Source organism: Miscanthus floridulus, chromosome 16 (genome assembly GCF_019320115.1).
Source record: "Miscanthus floridulus cultivar M001 chromosome 16, ASM1932011v1, whole genome shotgun sequence".
Lineage (NCBI taxonomy): Eukaryota > Viridiplantae > Streptophyta > Magnoliopsida > Poales > Poaceae > Miscanthus > Miscanthus floridulus.
Window position 1 is genome coordinate 98288936 of NC_089595.1, and position 20881 is coordinate 98309816.

The 20881-nt window shown below is 57.5% G+C and overlaps 1 pseudogene; it reads right to left on the reverse strand.

Moving 5' to 3' along the window:
* Positions 1-531: 531 nt before the first annotated feature.
* Positions 532-20881, reverse strand: part of LOC136511096 (signal recognition particle subunit SRP54 2-like) — a 28609-nt pseudogene continuing 8259 nt past the window's right edge.

The following is a 20881-nucleotide window of genomic DNA, read 5'->3' on the forward strand; positions in this document are numbered from 1 at the left end:
GATTTTGTTTAATTAAAAAATGTGCAAATATTATTGTCGTCCAAATATTAAGTACTTTAAAACTTAATCACTTTCACTCTTTCATGGTTGTTTTTGTAAATTTGCGTAACACATATTCAAAACACATATAAACAATGAGTAGTAGTGCCATATCCTGAACGTGCCTGATAGACAAAAAAATCATGAAAAATAAAATATTAAATTTCACTAGACTTGACACTTTATTTTTTCAAGAAAAAATGCTTAGAAATGCTGTTCATAAGAGATAATTTATTATTTATTAACAAATTTTCGTATTGTGCAGGACACAATATGATTCTATGTTTCGCTTTATCTGAAAAAAAATCTAGGACAAAAGGATTCAAACCTCCTAATCCTGTAGGATTTCTCCTCAAGTGCTCCTCAAGGCCCACTTTTTACAGCGCACTTTTACCTAAAAACAGCTTTGGTTCCTCTACTTTTCACCAGAAAATGACTTCTTAAAAGTAAAAGGTGTTTGGTACGGCTCCACCGGCTCCTAGCACAATTTCTACAGCTTTAGCAAAGCCACTGACGCAACACTAAATGACTAAAGTTTCCCACGAGTAAATTTTTTACACTGGCCTCTTTCGCAAAAGATCTGAACATAGTCAGAAACAGAGGGCCACAAAAAAGGAATAAGTAAATGCATATCCATAGGTCCAGGCGTCCAGAAATTTTCAGGAGGACCTCTATCAAGAATAGTCCAGGGAATCTTCAGATTTCAACTTGTAAAAATTCTATACAGTGCAAGCACGCCTGGCAAAACTAACTTGACACGAGAAGCTCAAAAGCAGCCCAATCCCAATTCCCAAGTAGGGGTGGTTGGATCCAATGCAGCAAAATCAACGATTAGCACCAAGCCGATGATAGCCCTCCATGGTCAACACTCCAGAGTTCACAGCCTACCTATACCTAACGGTTGCTATCCACGACTTCAATGGTTTAGCTCATCTACTTTGAGCGCCCATTTGTTTCATCATATTCTGCAGGCTGATTCAGCATATGCGGAGGGATGGCATTGGCTATGGGCCTTATGTCGCGGTTAGTATTTAATCTCCTGTTGTTGGTCGGCAGCGGCAATTTCTTCCACATTTTGGCAATTCGCTTGTACTCCTCCAGCATGTTCACCACTTCCTCCACGAGCCTGCCAGATCACCGAGCGATCCGGTTGATTCGTGACTGGTTCATCAGCTTCGGGTTTATCCCGTCAAGTTCTAAGTAGACGGTAAGAGAGAAATGAGTTTCACAGTGCCTGTCCAGACAGTTACCCAAGAGAAAGTGTTGCACAGGCTCACCTGCATCAGTCATGGAGTCCATCATCGTCATGTACCGCTTAATCTTTGCTTGACCTTCCTTCTCCTTTCCTTTTTCAATAAACTGAGCGCTAAATCCAGGTATCATAGAGACGACCTGCAAGAGAATTGTATATCTTCCTATGTTGTTGGATAATTTCATCGAATTTAATCACATTTATAGCAATGAAAGGATAGCTAACTTGTCCAAGAGGGCCCATACTCTGGAGACTCTGGAACATCTCATACAGAAGCCTGAGTGTGAAGGTTCCTTCAACCAACTGAGGAACAATCTTCGGTGGCTGATTATTAGGCATAATAACTTCGTGGATCTTGTTCACCAAGCCAGACAAGTCACCCATACCTGACAAGTACACTGAAGTTAGGTAAACTGTAAACTGGAAAGAGGAATCACGAAGTTAGAGAGTATATTGAACATATTTTGCTGACCCAACAGACGGCTAACAAATGGATTCACTTCGAAAACCTCAAAGTCTGGAATATGTTCTCCAGTTCCAATAAATATCACAGGGCTTTTTGTAGCTGCAACCCTGAAAACAAAGAAATTGTAAATAAAAGTTCTTCAGAATCTTCACCTATTTACTCGAAAAAACAAAAACCATTACTTCATTTTAAGGGAGTGAACAAGGATTATTTTTTTAGAGTGAGCAAATATTACATGTGTAATAGTTTGAACTTTGAAATGTTTCATACATACTAAACATTTGCTCTCGAAGAAAAATGCACATTAAGGGCCTGTTTGGCAGGGCTCTGGCTCCTCTGAAACTGGCTCCGGCTCTGGCTCCTCTGGAGGAGCTGAAGCCGTTCTGGAAAACGTTTGGCAAAACGGCTCCTTCGCACTATACGCCGTGAACCCACAGCAAGGAGCCGCGCGAAGCTCATTTTTGAGGCTTCTCCTGCGCAGGCAAAAAATGGCTCCGGCTCTTGACCGGCTCCCCATGCGGAGCCCTTTCCAAAACAGGCGTTTGGCACAGCTCCTGCAGAAGCCGGAGCTGAAGCCCCTGCAGGAGCCCTGCCAAAGAGGCTCTAAACCTAACTGAAAGTAACCTAAAAGACAGACGCATTTCCTTTTGATTTTTTTTTTACCAAAACCATAGGTGAATCCCCTACCTTTTTTCTTTTTCCTTTTGCTTTTCCATTAAATGAAAGAATGATATTTCCATTAAATGAAAGATTGCTTTTCCATTTCCTTTTGAATTTAATATGTCCTGTCTGATTTTACTTGTGTGGAATTTAATATATATATAGAGAGAGAGAGAGAGAGAGCTTTTAAGTGTGCAGCTCAGTCTAAACAATCACCATTTGCATGCAAAATGACGTCTAAAATAGCATCATGTATGCAAGAGATAAAGGATACTTACGCGCTAAGTGCACCCCCGCCTTTCGCATGACCATCCATTTTTGTAACAATCACAGCACCAACCGAAGCACTCTGTTTAAACGCTTGTGCCTGATCAAATGCAGCCTGACCAATACTACCATCCATAACGAATATTACCAGGTCTGGTTTCTGCATAGAACACACAAAGGTTGGTTAAATTCTCATTAGCAGTGCAAGGCTAGATTGAATATGCTGGAGATTGAGAAAGTGGGAATACCGTAGCTTCTGAAACTATTTCTTCGAAGAGGGCAGCTTCCTGCTTGTGGCGTCCACTTGTATCAACAATAATGAGATCACACTTTTCTTTCCTGAACATGTCCACGCCCTCAACAGCAATTTTCACAGGATCTGATTCGGTGTAGCTGCAAGAGCAAATATTTCATCTATGTCAATTTTGGATGTAGGTTTCTAACCAAGAAAACTTTTAAATAAGCACCTTCCATAGAATGGTATCTTGGCTTTTGTTGCATTCTGTTTCAACTGATCAAAAGCACCAGCTCGGAATGTATCAGCACAAACCAGTGCAGGATTAAATCCCTTACGCCAATGATAATCTGCATACTTGGTGCAGGTAGTGGTTTTCCCAGAACCTACAATAATGAAATGTTACTCAGTGAAATGAAAATTTCTATGTTTGATCTTAAGAAAAGAACATGAAAACAATGATCAGCAGAAAACATTAGTCTTGGAAATAGGAAAAGAAGGAAGGAAATGTCATGTGCCAATTCACAAGTCCATACCAGTAAACAGAAAATAAAACAAGAGGGCCAATGGTCTCTTATAAAATGTCTATAACTAGTTGTACAAATGCTTGATCAAGTTTTGTAGCAAAATAAATAAATCAACATATTAAAAATCAAACTGACAATTCCTGCCAGTATAACATAACAATAAAATGTCTATAACTAGTTGTACAAATGCCTGATCAAGTTTTGTAGCAAAATAAATAAATCAACATATTAAAAATCAAAGTGACAATTCCTGTCGGAATAACATAACAATAGTTATGAAGTTGACCATGAACTTGCTTCCAGATAAGGCGATAAAGACTGCAAGGCTATGAGAAGCTATTGTGGTTAACCCTTATGACCAACAGGAGTATCAAAAATTTCAGAAAAAAATAACAAAGCGATCCAAATCACAGCCATTCATACTTTTCTAACCCCTTCATAAATTCTTCTGAACACTGTCCGAAACCTTTGAAATTGATGGATAAGTCTCATGTGTGGCTGGTCTTTGTGGGGCTATGATGCTCACATGGTCATGGTCCTTATGGCTGTTTTTCTGTTTTTTTAGGACAGCATCTTAGACTAGAGGACAGCATCTTAGAGGACAGCATCTTAGACTAGAGGACAGCATCTTAGCTAGGACAGCATATTAGCATCTTAGACTAGCATCTTGGCATATGCTTGGCTGGCTAGCAGCCTATAAATATGTAACCCCAACCCCTTGGGTTGGTATGGCATTTGTGTGAGCTTGTGTGAGAAATAGACAAGAAAATTGCCCCAACTCCTAGTGTCATCCTCTCTCGATGAGAGTAAGAATTCTCCTACTACCAAGAGTGAGAATTCAGCGACTAACAAGTGGTATCAGAGCCATAGTATCCTGTAGCCTGAGCATCTCCTGCTCATCCCCTTGCCCAGCCTCGCAACAGCCCCAGCTGAGAGTAGCAGCAGCTCCGGCCGCTCCTGTTCACTCCTCTCCCAGCTCGTCTGAAGCAGCCCTCTCCCCACGCAGCAGCCCCCCGGTAGCGCGTCATGTCCGCAGGGCAGTCTCAGCGCTCGGTCGCCTCGAGCACACGGCGTCGGCAGGAGGCCGAACTTGCCGCGGCAGAGGAACGCGAGCGAGCGGCGGCAGAGACCGCTGCGGCGGCGGCAAGGGCGTCAAGGCTAGCAGCGGCGGAGCTGGCAGCAGCCAGAGTGGAGGCGGAAGCAGCGGCGGCGGCGAATGCAGCGCGTGCGGCGGCGGCGGAGGTCGAGGCTCTGCGCGGCAGCATCGGCAGCTCCATTTCCGCTGACGACACCGCCGACGCGGACCTCGAGCTGCTAGAGAGGGAGGCAGCGCGAGCGCGGGCGGCGCAGTGGACAGCCGCGCACGTCCACGAGCGTGGCGGCAGCCCAGACAGGCGCGGACGCGCTGGCGGCGCTCCTGGAGGAGGCGCGCATGGCGGTGGCGCTCCTGGGGCAGCCGCGCACGCCCACGAGCGCGGCGGCAGCCCAGACAGGCGCGGACGCGCCGGTGGAGCTCCTGGAGGAGGCGCGCACGGCGGCGGCGCTCCTGGAGGAGGCGCGCACGGCAACGGTGGCGGACGGGTCGATGGAGAGCGCGGCCTTCACAGGCAGCGTGGCTCTCTCTCCCCGGATCGGTACCGACGGGTCGATGGAGAGCGCGGCCTTCACAGGCAGCATGGCTCTCTCTCCCCGGATCGGTACCGTGGTTACCACGGGCTCCAGGCTGTTGTCAGGGACGTCGGTCCCGGCGGTGGGTGGCCCACCCTCACCAAGACCAACTACGTCGAGTGGGCTGCGGTGATGAGGGTAAAGCTCCAGGTGCGGCACATGTGGGAGGCAGTCCGGTACGGCGACGTCGACTACGACCTAGATCGACGGGCGCTGGATGCTCTCATCGCTGCAGTCCCGCCCGAGATGCAGTTCTCGCTTACCAGCAAGCGGACTGCCAAGGAGGCTTGGGACGCCATCGCTGCGGCACGCATCGGCAGCGACCGCGCCCGCAAGTCCACACTGCAGGCACTTCGCAAGGAGTGGGAGAACCTGGCCTTCAAGCCAGGTGAGGACGTTGATGACTTTGCTCTCCGTCTCAACACTCTGTTGCAGAAGATGGTGCAGTTCGGCGACGACACCTACGGCGAGGAGAGAGCTGTCGAAAAGCTCTTCCGCTGCGTCCCCGAGAAGTACAAGCAGATGGCTCGCTCGATCGAGTCGCTGCTGGATCTCTCCACGATGTCGATCGAGGAGGCGATAGGTCGCCTCAAGGTCGTCGATAGTGATGAGCCACAGTCCCTCTCGGGGCCCATCACCACTGGCGGGAAGCTCCTTCTCACTCGGGAGCAGTGGCTTGCCAGCCAGGGTGACCGGAGGAAGGGGGAGCCTTCTTCCGCGACAGGCGGCCGCAAGCGTGGCAAGCCGCGCAAGGCGCGCAGAGACGCCCAGGCCGGGGCGCGAGGACGTGCCGAGGGTGATGCCCGCGGAGGCGCCCAGGGCGGCGCCGCCGGCAGGCACAAGCCGGCACGAGACGACACCTGCCGCAACTGCGGCCAGCTTGGCCATTGGGCCAAGGACTGTCGACAGCCACGACGCGGCCAGGCCCACGTCGCACAGGCGGAGGAGGAGGAGCCGGCTCTGTTCATGGCACATGCCAGCATCGAGCTACCTCCAGCGGCACCGGCCGCAGCGGCTCTCCTCCACCTTGACGAGCCAAAAGCACACGCCCTCCTCGGCGACAGCTCCGGCAACGACAAGACTGACGGGTGGTGCCTCGACACCGGCGCCACCCATCACATGACCGGTCGACGGCAGTTCTTCACCGAGCTTGACTCTAGCGTCCGAGGCTCCGTCAAGTTTGGGGATGCCTCCGGCGTGGAGATCAAGGGCGTCGGCTCCATCATCTTCACCGCCGTGTCTGGTGAGCACAGGCTGCTCACCGGAGTCTACTACATCCCCGCGTTGAGGAACTCCATCATCAGCTTGGGACAGCTGGATGAGAACGGTTCGCGCGTGGTGGTTGAGGACGGAGTCATGAGGATTTGGGATCGTCGCCGTCGCCTTCTTGCCAAGGTATCCAGAAGCGCAAATCGACTCTACGTCCTTAACGTGCAGGTGGCACAACCCCTCTGTCTCGCTGCTCGTCGGGACGACGAGGCGTGGCAGTGGCACGAGCGTTTCGGGCACCTTCACTTTGAGGCCCTGAAGCGGCTCAGTGCCACGGAGATGGTGCGAGGCCTGCCGTGCCTCGACCATGTGGAGCAGCTCTGCGACGTCTGCGTGTTGACGAAGCAGAGGCGACTCCCCTTTCCCCAGCGGGCGAGCTTTCGAGCCAAGGAGAGGCTCGAGCTCGTGCACGGGGACTTGTGTGGCCCGGTGACACCGGCCACACCGGGAGGACGACGCTACTTCCTGCTGCTCGTCGACGACCTCTCTCGCTACATGTGGGTGATGGTCCTCGGCAGCAAGGGAGAGGCTGCGGACGCCATCAGACGCGCGCAGGCTGCTGCGGAGGCGGAGTGCGGCCGCAAGCTGCGCGTGCTGCGCACCGACAACGGCGGCGAATTCACGGCGGCTGAATTCGCGTCGTACTGCGCTGACGAGGGCATTCAGCGCCACTACTCCGCGCCGTACAGCCCGCAGCAGAACGGCGTCGTCGAGCGGCGCAACCAGACGGTTGTGGGGATGGCTCGGGCCCTCCTCAAGCAGAGGGGGATGCCGGCTATCTTCTGGGGAGAGGCGGTGGTGACGGCCGTCTACATCCTCAACCGCTCGCCTACCAAGGCGCTCGACGGCAGGACGCCGTACGAGGCTTGGCATGGGCGCAAGCCGGCGGTCTCCCACTTGCGGGTCTTCGGCTGCCTCGCTATTCGCCAAGGAGCTTGGCCACATCAGCAAGCTCGACGACAGGAGCACTCCGGGAGTGTTCATCGGCTACGCGGAGGGCTCGAAGGCCTACCGCATCCTCGACCCGAAGACACAGCGTGTGCGCACGGCGCGCGACGTTGTGTTCGACGAAGGGCGAGGATGGGCGTGGGACAAGGCAGTGGACGACGGCTCAGCTCCGACGTACGACGACTTCACTGTCGAGTACGTCCACTTCGAGGGAGCTGGGGGAGTAGGCAGTTCTTCTTCGGCGAGCGCGTCTACCCCAGTCTCCGAGCCTCCACCGACCCCGGCACCTGCTACTCCGACAGCACCACGCTCTCCAGCCAGGACCTCGGCTGCGATGAGCTCTTCGCCGGCTCCACCACAGCCGACAACGCCACGCACTCCAGCACCGACAGGCACCACTCCGGGCACGTCTACTCCACCACCAGCTCGTGTCGAGCACGGCCCGGTTGAGCTCGCTACTCCGCTCTCTCACGACGAGGAGCGCGTCGACGCGTACCACGACGGTGAGCCGTTGCGGTACCGTACGGTGGAGAACCTTCTCGGCGACCAGCCGGTGCCGGGACTGGTGCCTCACGACCTGGAGGACCTGGAGGCGCAGTTGCACCTTGCGTGTGACGACGGCGAGCCTCGGTCGTTCGCAGAGGCCGAGAGACACGCGGCATGGCGCGCCGCGATGCAGTTGGAGATGGATGCGGTTGAGAAGAACCGCACCTGGGAGCTTGCTGACCTTCCTCGTGGTCATCGCGCGATCACCCTTAAGTGGGTGTACAAGCTGAAGAGGGATGAAGCCGGTGCCATCGTCAAGCACAAGGCTCGCTTGGTGGCACGAGGTTTCGTGCAGCAGGAGGGGGTCGACTTCGACGACGCCTTTGCTCCCGTGGCACGGATGGAGTCCGTGCGACTCCTCCTTGCGCTAGCTGCCCAGGAGGGCTGGCGTGTTCACCACATGGACGTCAAGTCGGCGTTCCTTAACGGCGACTTGAAGGAGGAGGTCTACGTGCACCAGCCGCCGGGATTTGCGATCCCCGGCAAGGAGGGCAAGGTGCTCCGCCTGCGCAAGGCCCTCTATGGCTTGCGGCAGGCACCGAGGGCGTGGAATGCCAAGTTGGATTCCACGCTAAAGGGGATGGGCTTCGAGCAAAGCCCGCACGAGGCGGCCATCTACCGACGGGGCAATGGAGGAAATGCCCTGCTGGTGGGTGTCTACGTCGACGACTTGGTGATCACCGGCACCAAGGATGCGGAGGTGGCGGCATTCAAGGAAGAGATGAAGGCCACCTTCCAGATGAGTGACCTGGGGCCTCTCTCCTTCTACCTGGGAATCGAGGTGCACCAGGATGACTCCGGGATCACGCTTCGACAGACCGCCTACGCCAAGCGCGTCGTTGAGCTAGCTGGGCTCACCGACTGCAACCCAGCTCTCACTCCGATGGAGGAGAGGCTGAAGCTGAGCCGCGACAGCACGACGGAGGAGGTGGACGCTACGCAGTACCGACGTCTTGTGGGGAGCCTTCGCTACCTCGCCCACACACGGCCGGACTTGGCATTCTCCGTCGGCTACGTTAGTCGGTTCATGCAGCGACCGACGACGGAGCACCAGCAGGCTGTGAAGAGGATCATCCGCTACGTTGCGGGGACTCTCGACCACGGCCTCTACTACCCGAGGTGCCCTGGGGCGGCACACTTCGTCGGGTACAGCGACAGCGACCACGCCGGCGACATCGACACCAGCAAGAGCACGAGCGGGATCCTCTTCTTCCTCGGCAAGTGCCTCGTTAGCTGGCAGTCGGTCAAGCAGCAGGTGGTGGCCCTGTCCAGCTGCGAGGCCGAGTACATAGCGGCCTCCACCGCTTCGACTCAGGCGCTCTGGCTCGCTCGACTGCTTGGTGATCTCCTCGGCAGAGACACTAGAGCGGTGGAGCTCAGGGTGGACAGCAAGTCCGCTCTGGCCCTGGCAAAGAACCCCGTGTTCCACGAACGCAGCAAGCACATCCGGGTGAGGTACCACTTCATCCGAGGCTGTTTGGAGGAAGGGAGCATCAAGGCGAGCTACATCAACACCAAGGACCAGCTTGCGGACCTGCTCACCAAGCCCCTTGGGAGAATCAAGTTCCTTGAGCTCTGCTCCAGGACCGGGATGGTTCAACTCTCCCACAAGACGACGCACAAGACTTAGGGGGAGAATGATGGATAAGTCTCATGTGTGGCTGGTCTTTGTGGGGCTATGATGCTCACATGGTCATGGTCCTTATGGCTGTTTTTCTGTTTTTTTAGGACAGCATCTTAGACTAGAGGACAGCATCTTAGAGGACAGCATCTTAGACTAGAGGACAGCATCTTAGCTAGGACAGCATATTAGCATCTTAGACTAGCATCTTGGCATATGCTTGGCTGGCTAGCAGGCTATAAATATGTAACCCCAACCCCTTGGGTTGGTATGGCATTTGTGTGAGCTTGTGTGAGAAATAGACAAGAAAATTGCCCCAACTCCTAGTGTCATCCTCTCTCGATGAGAGTAAGAATTCTCCTACTACCAAGAGTGAGAATTCAGCGACTAACAAGTGGTATCAGAGCCATAGTATCCTGTAGCCTGAGCATCTCCTGCTCATCCCCTTGCCCAGCCTCGCAACAGCCCCAGCTGAGAGTAGCAGCAGCTCCGGCCGCTCCTGTTCACTCCTCTCCCAGCTCGTCTGAAGCAGCCCTCTCCCCACGCAGCAGCCCCCCGGTAGCGCGTCATGTCCGCAGGGCAGTCTCAGCGCTCGGTCGCCTCGAGCACGCGGCGTCGGCAGGAGGCCGAACTTGCCGCGGCAGAGGAACGCGAGCGAGCGGCGGCAGAGACCGCTGCGGCGGCGGCAAGGGCGTCGAGGCTAGCAGCGGCGGAGCTGGCAGCAGCCAGAGTGGAGGCGGAAGCAGCGGCGGCGGCGAATGCAGCGCGTGCGGCGGCGGCGGAGGTCGAGGCTCTGCGCGGCAGCATCGGCAGCTCCATTTCCGCTGACGACACCGCCGACGCGGACCTCGAGCTGCTAGAGAGGGAGGCAGCGCGAGCGCGGGCGGCGCAGTGGACAGCCGCGCACGTCCACGAGCGTGGCGGCAGCCCAGACAGGCGCGGACGCGCTGGCGGCGCTCCTGGAGGAGGCGCGCACTGGCGGTGGCGCTCCTGGGGCAGCCGCGCACGCCCACGAGCGCGGCGGCAGCCCAGACAGGCGCGGACGCGCCGGTGGAGCTCCTGGAGGAGGCGCGCACGGCGGCGGCGCTCCTGGAGGAGGCGCGCACGGCAACGGTGGCGGACGGGTCGATGGAGAGCGCGGCCTTCACAGGCAGCGTGGCTCTCTCTCCCCGGATCGGTACCGACGGGTCGATGGAGAGCGCGGCCTTCACAGGCAGCATGGCTCTCTCTCCCCGGATCGGTACCGTGGTTACCACGGGCTCCAGGCTGTTGTCAGGGACGTCGGTCCCGGCGGTGGGTGGCCCACCCTCACCAAGACCAACTACGTCGAGTGGGCTGCGGTGATGAGGGTAAAGCTCCAGGTGCGGCACATGTGGGAGGCAGTCCGGTACGGCGACGTCGACTACGACCTAGATCGACGGGCGCTGGATGCTCTCATCGCTGCAGTCCCGCCCGAGATGCAGTTCTCGCTTACCAACAAGCGGACTGCCAAGGAGGCTTGGGACGCCATCGCTGCGGCACGCATCGGCAGCGACCGCGCCCGCAAGTCCACACTGCAGGCACTTCGCAAGGAGTGGGAGAACCTGGCCTTCAAGCCAGGTGAGGACGTTGATGACTTTGCTCTCCGTCTCAACACTCTGTTGCAGAAGATGGTGCAGTTCGGCGACGACACCTACGGCGAGGAGAGAGCTGTCGAAAAGCTCTTCCGCTGCGTCCCCGAGAAGTACAAGCAGATGGCTCGCTCGATCGAGTCGCTGCTGGATCTCTCCACGATGTCGATCGAGGAGGCGATAGGTCGCCTCAAGGTCGTCGATAGTGATGAGCCACAGTCCCTCTCGGGGCCCATCACCACTGGCGGGAAGCTCCTTCTCACTCGGGAGCAGTGGCTTGCCAGCCAGGGTGACCGGAGGAAGGGGGAGCCTTCTTCCGCGACAGGCGGCCGCAAGCGTGGCAAGCCGCGCAAGGCGCGCAGAGACGCCCAGGCCGGGGCGCGAGGACGTGCCGAGGGTGATGCCCGCGGAGGCGCCCAGGGCGGCGCCGCCGGCAAGCACAAGCCGGCACGAGACGACACCTGCCGCAACTGCGGCCAGCTTGGCCATTGGGCCAAGGACTGTCGACAGCCACGACGCGGCCAGGCCCACGTCGCACAGGCGGAGGAGGAGGAGCCGGCTCTGTTCATGGCACATGCAAGCATCGAGCTACCTCCAGCGGCACCGGCCGCAGCGGCTCTCCTCCACCTTGACGAGCCAAAAGCACACGCCCTCCTCGGCGACGGCTCCGGCAACGACAAGACTGACGGGTGGTGCCTCGACACCGGCGCCACCCATCACATGACCGGTCGACGGGAGTTCTTCACCGAGCTTGACTCTAGCGTCCGAGGCTCCGTCAAGTTTGGGGATGCCTCCGGCGTGGAGATCAAGGGCGTCGGCTCCGTCATCTTCACCACCGTGTCTGGTGAGCACAGGCTGCTCACCGGAGTCTACTACATCCCCGCGTTGAGGAACTCCATCATCAGCTTGGGACAGCTGGATGAGAACGGTTCGCGCGTGGTGGTTGAGGATGGAGTCATGAGGATTTGGGATCGTCGCCGTCGCCTTCTTGCCAAGGTATCCAGAAGCGCAAATCGACTCTACGTCCTTAACGTGCAGGTGGCACAACCCCTCTGTCTCGCTGCTCGTCGGGACGACGAGGCGTGGCAGTGGCACGAGCGTTTCGGGCACCTTCACTTTGAGGCCCTGAAGCGGCTCAGTGCCACGGAGATGGTGCGAGGCCTGCCGTGCCTCGACCATGTGGAGCAGCTCTGCGACGTCTGCGTGTTGACGAAGCAGAGGCGACTCCCCTTTCCCCAGCGGGCGAGCTTTCGAGCCAAGGAGAGGCTCGAGCTCGTGCACGGGGACTTGTGTGGCCCGGTGACACCGGCCACACCGGGAGGACGACGCTACTTCCTGCTGCTCGTCGACGACCTCTCTCGCTACATGTGGGTGATGGTCCTCGGCAGCAAGGGAGAGGCTGCGGACGCCATCAGACGCGCGCAGGCTGCTGCGGAGGCGGAGTGCGGCCGCAAGCTGCGCGTGCTGCGCACCGACAACGGCGGCGAATTCACGGCGGCTGAATTCGCGTCGTACTGCGCTGACGAGGGCATTCAGCGCCACTACTCCGCGCCGTACAGCCCGCAGCAGAACGGCGTCGTCGAGCGGCGCAACCAGACGGTTGTGGGGATGGCTCGGGCCCTCCTCAAGCAGAGGGGGATGCCGGCTATCTTCTGGGGAGAGGCGGTGGTGACGGCCGTCTACATCCTCAACCGCTCGCCTACCAAGGCGCTCGACGGCAGGACGCCGTACGAGGCTTGGCATGGGCGCAAGCCGGCGGTCTCCCACTTGCGGGTCTTCGGCTGCCTCGCATTCGCCAAGGAGCTTGGCCACATCAGCAAGCTCGACGACAGGAGCACTCCGGGAGTGTTCATCGGCTACGCGGAGGGCTCGAAGGCCTACCGCATCCTCGACCCGAAGACACAGCGTGTGCGCACGGCGCGCGACGTTGTGTTCGACGAAGGGCGAGGATGGGCGTGGGACAAGGCAGTGGACGACGGCTCAGCTCCGACGTACGACGACTTCACTGTCGAGTACGTCCACTTCGAGGGAGCTGGGGGAGTAGGCAGTTCTTCTTCGGCGAGCGCGTCTACCCCAGTCTCCGAGCCTCCACCGACCCCGGCACCTGCTACTCCGACAGCACCACGCTCTCCAGCCAGGACCTCGGCTGCGATGAGCTCTTCGCCGGCTCCACCACAGCCGACAACGCCACGCACTCCAGCACCGACAGGCACCACTCCGGGCACGTCTACTCCACCACCAGCTCGTGTCGAGCACGGCCCGGTTGAGCTCGCTACTCCGCTCTCTCACGACGAGGAGCGCGTCGACGCGTACCACGACGGTGAGCCGTTGCGGTACCGTACGGTGGAGAACCTTCTCGGCGACCAGCCGGTGCCGGGACTGGTGCCTCACGACCTGGAGGACCTGGAGGCGCAGTTGCACCTTGCGTGTGACGACGGCGAGCCTCGGTCGTTCGCAGAGGCCGAGAGACACGCGGCATGGCGCGCCGCGATGCAGTTGGAGATGGATGCGGTTGAGAAGAACCGCACCTGGGAGCTTGCTGACCTTCCTCGTGGTCATCGCGCGATCACCCTTAAGTGGGTGTACAAGCTGAAGAGGGATGAAGCCGGTGCCATCGTCAAGCACAAGGCTCGCTTGGTGGCACGAGGTTTCGTGCAGCAGGAGGGGGTCGACTTCGACGACGCCTTTGCTCCCGTGGCACGGATGGAGTCCGTGCGACTCCTCCTTGCGCTAGCTGCCCAGGAGGGCTGGCGTGTTCACCACATGGACGTCAAGTCGGCGTTCCTTAACGGCGACTTGAAGGAGGAGGTCTACGTGCACCAGCCGCCGGGATTTGCGATCCCCGGCAAGGAGGGCAAGGTGCTCCGCCTGCGCAAGGCCCTCTATGGCTTGCGGCAGGCACCGAGGGCGTGGAATGCCAAGTTGGATTCCACGCTAAAGGGGATGGGCTTCGAGCAAAGCCCGCACGAGGCGGCCATCTACCGACGGGGCAATGGAGGAAATGCCCTGCTGGTGGGTGTCTACGTCGACGACTTGGTGATCACCGGCACCAAGGATGCGGAGGTGGCGGCATTCAAGGAAGAGATGAAGGCCACCTTCCAGATGAGTGACCTGGGGCCTCTCTCCTTCTACCTGGGAATCGAGGTGCACCAGGATGACTCCGGGATCACGCTTCGACAGACCGCCTACGCCAAGCGCGTCGTTGAGCTAGCTGGGCTCACCGACTGCAACCCAGCTCTCACTCCGATGGAGGAGAGGCTGAAGCTGAGCCGCGACAGCACGACGGAGGAGGTGGACGCTACGTAGTACCGACGTCTTGTGGGGAGCCTTCGCTACCTCGCCCACACACGGCCGGACTTGGCATTCTCCGTCGGCTACGTTAGTCGGTTCATGCAGCGACCGACGACGGAGCACCAGCAGGCTGTGAAGAGGATCATCCGCTACGTTGCGGGGACTCTCGACCACGGCCTCTACTACCCGAGGTGCCCTGGGGCGGCACACTTCGTCGGGTACAGCGACAGCGACCACGCCGGCGACATCGACACCAGCAAGAGCACGAGCGGGATCCTCTTCTTCCTCGGCAAGTGCCTCGTTAGCTGGCAGTCGGTCAAGCAGCAGGTGGTGGCCCTGTCCAGCTGCGAGGCCGAGTACATAGCGGCCTCCACCGCTTCGACTCAGGCGCTCTGGCTCGCTCGACTGCTTGGTGATCTCCTCGGCAGAGACACTAGAGCGGTGGAGCTCAGGGTGGACAGCAAGTCCGCTCTGGCCCTGGCAAAGAACCCCGTGTTCCACGAACGCAGCAAGCACATCCGGGTGAGGTACCACTTCATCCGAGGCTGTTTGGAGGAAGGGAGCATCAAGGCGAGCTACATCAACACCAAGGACCAGCTTGCGGACCTGCTCACCAAGCCCCTTGGGAGAATCAAATTCCTTGAGCTCTGCTCCAGGACCGGGATGGTTCAACTCTCCCACAAGACGACGCACAAGACTTAGGGGGAGAATGATGGATAAGTCTCATGTGTGGCTGGTCTTTGTGGGGCTATGATGCTCACATGGTCATGGTCCTTATGGCTGTTTTTCTGTTTTTTTAGGACAGCATCTTAGACTAGAGGACAGCATCTTAGAGGACAGCATCTTAGACTAGAGGACAGCATCTTAGCTAGGACAGCATATTAGCATCTTAGACTAGCATCTTGGCATATGCTTGGCTGGCTAGCAGCCTATAAATATGTAACCCCAACCCCTTGGGTTGGTATGGCATTTGTGTGAGCTTGTGTGAGAAATAGACAAAAAAATTGCCCCAACTCCTAGTGTCATCCTCTCTCGATGAGAGTAAGAATTCTCCTACTACCCAGAGTGAGAATTCAGCGACTATTTAAGTGTGCAGCTCAGTCTAAACAATCACCATTTGCATGCAAAATGACGTCTAAAATAGCATCATGTATGCAAGAGATAAAGGATACTTACGCGCTAAGTGCACCCCCGCCTTTCGCATGACCATCCATTTTTGTAACAATCACAGCACCAACCGAAGCACTCTGTTTAAACGCTTGTGCCTGATCAAATGCAGCCTGACCAATACTACCATCCATAACGAATATTACCAGGTCTGGTTTCTGCATAGAACACACAAAGGTTGGTTAAATTCTCATTAGCAGTGCAAGGCTAGATTGAATATGCTGGAGATTGAGAAAGTGGGAATACCGTAGCTTCTGAAACTATTTCTTCGAAGAGGGCAGCTTCCTGCTTGTGGCGTCCACTTGTATCAACAATAATGAGATCACACTTTTCTTTCCTGAACATGTCCACGCCCTCAACAGCAATTTTCACAGGATCTGATTCGGTGTAGCTGCAAGAGCAAATATTTCATCTATGTCAATTTTGGATGTAGGTTTCTAACCAAGAAAACTTTTAAATAAGCACCTTCCATAGAATGGTATCTTGGCTTTTGTTGCATTCTGTTTCAACTGATCAAAAGCACCAGCTCGGAATGTATCAGCACAAACCAGTGCAGGATTAAATCCCTTACGCCAATGATAATCTGCATACTTGGTGCAGGTAGTGGTTTTCCCAGAACCTACAATAATGAAATGTTACTCAGTGAAATGAAAATTTCTATGTTTGATCTTAAGAAAAGAACATGAAAACAATGATCAGCAGAAAACATTAGTCTTGGAAATAGGAAAAGAAGGAAGGAAATGTCATGTGCCAATTCACAAGTCCATACCAGTAAACAGAAAATAAAACAAGAGGGCCAATGGTCTCTTATAAAATGTCTATAACTAGTTGTACAAATGCTTGATCAAGTTTTGTAGCAAAATAAATAAATCAACATATTAAAAATCAAACTGACAATTCCTGCCAGTATAACATAACAATAAAATGTCTATAACTAGTTGTACAAATGCCTGATCAAGTTTTGTAGCAAAATAAATAAATCAACATATTAAAAATCAAAGTGACAATTCCTGTCGGAATAACATAACAATAGTTATGAAGTTGACCATGAACTTGCTTCCAGATAAGGCGATAAAGACTGCAAGGCTATGAGAAGCTATTGTGGTTAACCCTTATGACCAACAGGAGTATCAAAAATTTCAGAAAAAAATAACAAAGCGATCCAAATCACAGCCATTCATACTTTTCTAACCCCTTCATAAATTCTTCTGAACACTGTCCGAAACCTTTGAAATTGATGGATAAGTCTCATGTGTGGCTGGTCTTTGTGGGGCTATGATGCTCACATGGTCATGGTCCTTATGGCTGTTTTTCTGTTTTTTTAGGACAGCATCTTAGACTAGAGGACAGCATCTTAGAGGACAGCATCTTAGACTAGAGGACAGCATCTTAGCTAGGACAGCATATTAGCATCTTAGACTAGCATCTTGGCATATGCTTGGCTGGCTAGCAGCCTATAAATATGTAACCCCAACCCCTTGGGTTGGTATGGCATTTGTGTGAGCTTGTGTGAGAAATAGACAAGAAAATTGCCCCAACTCCTAGTGTCATCCTCTCTCGATGAGAGTAAGAATTCTCCTACTACCAAGAGTGAGAATTCAGCGACTAACAAGTGGTATCAGAGCCATAGTATCCTGTAGCCTGAGCATCTCCTGCTCATCCCCTTGCCCAGCCTCGCAACAGCCCCAGCTGAGAGTAGCAGCAGCTCCGGCCGCTCCTGTTCACTCCTCTCCCAGCTCGTCTGAAGCAGCCCTCTCCCCACGCAGCAGCCCCCCGGTAGCGCGTCATGTCCGCAGGGCAGTCTCAGCGCTCGGTCGCCTCGAGCACACGGCGTCGGCAGGAGGCCGAACTTGCCGCGGCAGAGGAACGCGAGCGAGCGGCGGCAGAGACCGCTGCGGCGGCGGCAAGGGCGTCAAGGCTAGCAGCGGCGGAGCTGGCAGCAGCCAGAGTGGAGGCGGAAGCAGCGGCGGCGGCGAATGCAGCGCGTGCGGCGGCGGCGGAGGTCGAGGCTCTGCGCGGCAGCATCGGCAGCTCCATTTCCGCTGACGACACCGCCGACGCGGACCTCGAGCTGCTAGAGAGGGAGGCAGCGCGAGCGCGGGCGGCGCAGTGGACAGCCGCGCACGTCCACGAGCGTGGCGGCAGCCCAGACAGGCGCGGACGCGCTGGCGGCGCTCCTGGAGGAGGCGCGCATGGCGGTGGCGCTCCTGGGGCAGCCGCGCACGCCCACGAGCGCGGCGGCAGCCCAGACAGGCGCGGACGCGCCGGTGGAGCTCCTGGAGGAGGCGCGCACGGCGGCGGCGCTCCTGGAGGAGGCGCGCACGGCAACGGTGGCGGACGGGTCGATGGAGAGCGCGGCCTTCACAGGCAGCGTGGCTCTCTCTCCCCGGATCGGTACCGACGGGTCGATGGAGAGCGCGGCCTTCACAGGCAGCATGGCTCTCTCTCCCCGGATCGGTACCGTGGTTACCACGGGCTCCAGGCTGTTGTCAGGGACGTCGGTCCCGGCGGTGGGTGGCCCACCCTCACCAAGACCAACTACGTCGAGTGGGCTGCGGTGATGAGGGTAAAGCTCCAGGTGCGGCACATGTGGGAGGCAGTCCGGTACGGCGACGTCGACTACGACCTAGATCGACGGGCGCTGGATGCTCTCATCGCTGCAGTCCCGCCCGAGATGCAGTTCTCGCTTACCAGCAAGCGGACTGCCAAGGAGGCTTGGGACGCCATCGCTGCGGCACGCATCGGCAGCGACCGCGCCCGCAAGTCCACACTGCAGGCACTTCGCAAGGAGTGGGAGAACCTGGCCTTCAAGCCAGGTGAGGACGTTGATGACTTTGCTCTCCGTCTCAACACTCTGTTGCAGAAGATGGTGCAGTTCGGCGACGACACCTACGGCGAGGAGAGAGCTGTCGAAAAGCTCTTCCGCTGCGTCCCCGAGAAGTACAAGCAGATGGCTCGCTCGATCGAGTCGCTGCTGGATCTCTCCACGATGTCGATCGAGGAGGCGATAGGTCGCCTCAAGGTCGTCGATAGTGATGAGCCACAGTCCCTCTCGGGGCCCATCACCACTGGCGGGAAGCTCCTTCTCACTCGGGAGCAGTGGCTTGCCAGCCAGGGTGACCGGAGGAAGGGGGAGCCTTCTTCCGCGACAGGCGGCCGCAAGCGTGGCAAGCCGCGCAAGGCGCGCAGAGACGCCCAGGCCGGGGCGCGAGGACGTGCCGAGGGTGATGCCCGCGGAGGCGCCCAGGGCGGCGCCGCCGGCAGGCACAAGCCGGCACGAGACGACACCTGCCGCAACTGCGGCCAGCTTGGCCATTGGGCCAAGGACTGTCGACAGCCACGACGCGGCCAGGCCCACGTCGCACAGGCGGAGGAGGAGGAGCCGGCTCTGTTCATGGCACATGCCAGCATCGAGCTACCTCCAGCGGCACCGGCCGCAGCGGCTCTCCTCCACCTTGACGAGCCAAAAGCACACGCCCTCCTCGGCGACAGCTCCGGCAACGACAAGACTGACGGGTGGTGCCTCGACACCGGCGCCACCCATCACATGACCGGTCGACGGCAGTTCTTCACCGAGCTTGACTCTAGCGTCCGAGGCTCCGTCAAGTTTGGGGATGCCTCCGGCGTGGAGATCAAGGGCGTCGGCTCCATCATCTTCACCGCCGTGTCTGGTGAGCACAGGCTGCTCACCGGAGTCTACTACATCCCCGCGTTGAGGAACTCCATCATCAGCTTGGGACAGCTGGATGAGAACGGTTCGCGCGTGGTGGTTGAGGACGGAGTCATGAGGATTTGGGATCGTCGCCGTCGCCTTCTTGCCAAGGTATCCAGAAGCGCAAATCGACTCTACGTCCTTAACGTGCAGGTGGCACAACCCCTCTGTCTCGCTGCTCGTCGGGACGACGAGGCGTGGCAGTGGCACGAGCGTTTCGGGCACCTTCACTTTGAGGCCCTGAAGCGGCTCAGTGCCACGGAGATGGTGCGAGGCCTGCCGTGCCTCGACCATGTGGAGCAGCTCTGCGACGTCTGCGTGTTGACGAAGCAGAGGCGACTCCCCTTTCCCCAGCGGGCGAGCTTTCGAGCCAAGGAGAGGCTCGAGCTCGTGCACGGGGACTTGTGTGGCCCGGTGACACCGGCCACACCGGGAGGACGACGCTACTTCCTGCTGCTCGTCGACGACCTCTCTCGCTACATGTGGGTGATGGTCCTCGGCAGCAAGGGAGAGGCTGCGGACGCCATCAGACGCGCGCAGGCTGCTGCGGAGGCGGAGTGCGGCCGCAAGCTGCGCGTGCTGCGCACCGACAACGGCGGCGAATTCACGGCGGCTGAATTCGCGTCGTACTGCGCTGACGAGGGCATTCAGCGCCACTACTCCGCGCCGTACAGCCCGCAGCAGAACGGCGTCGTCGAGCGGCGCAACCAGACGGTTGTGGGGATGGCTCGGGCCCTCCTCAAGCAGAGGGGGATGCCGGCTATCTTCTGGGGAGAGGCGGTGGTGACGGCCGTCTACATCCTCAACCGCTCGCCTACCAAGGCGCTCGACGGCAGGACGCCGTACGAGGCTTGGCATGGGCGCAAGCCGGCGGTCTCCCACTTGCGGGTCTTCGGCTGCCTCGCTATTCGCCAAGGAGCTTGGCCACATCAGCAAGCTCGACGACAGGAGCACTCCGGGAGTGTTCATCGGCTACGCGGAGGGCTCGAAGGCCTACCGCATCCTCGACCCGAAGACACAGCGTGTGCGCACGGCGCGCGACGTTGTGTTCGACGAAGGGCGAGGATGGGCGTGGGACAAGGCAGTGGACGACGGCTCAGCTCCGACGTACGACGACTTCACTGTCGAGTACGTCCACTTCGAGGGAGCTGGGGGAGTAGGCAGTTCTTCTTCGGCGAGCGCGTCTACCCCAGTCTCCGAGCCTCCACCGACCCCGGCACCTGCTACTCCGACAGCACCACGCTCTCCAGCCAGGACCTCGGCTGCGATGAGCTCTTCGCCGGCTCCACCACAGCCGACAACGCCACGCACTCCAGCACCGACAGGCACCACTCCGGGCACGTCTACTCCACCACCAGCTCGTGTCGAGCACGGCCCGGTTGAGCTCGCTACTCCGCTCTCTCACGACGAGGAGCGCGTCGACGCGTACCACGACGGTGAGCCGTTGCGGTACCGTACGGTGGAGAACCTTCTCGGCGACCAGCCGGTGCCGGGACTGGTGCCTCACGACCTGGAGGACCTGGAGGCGCAGTTGCACCTTGCGTGTGACGACGGCGAGCCTCGGTCGTTCGCAGAGGCCGAGAGACACGCGGCATGGCGCGCC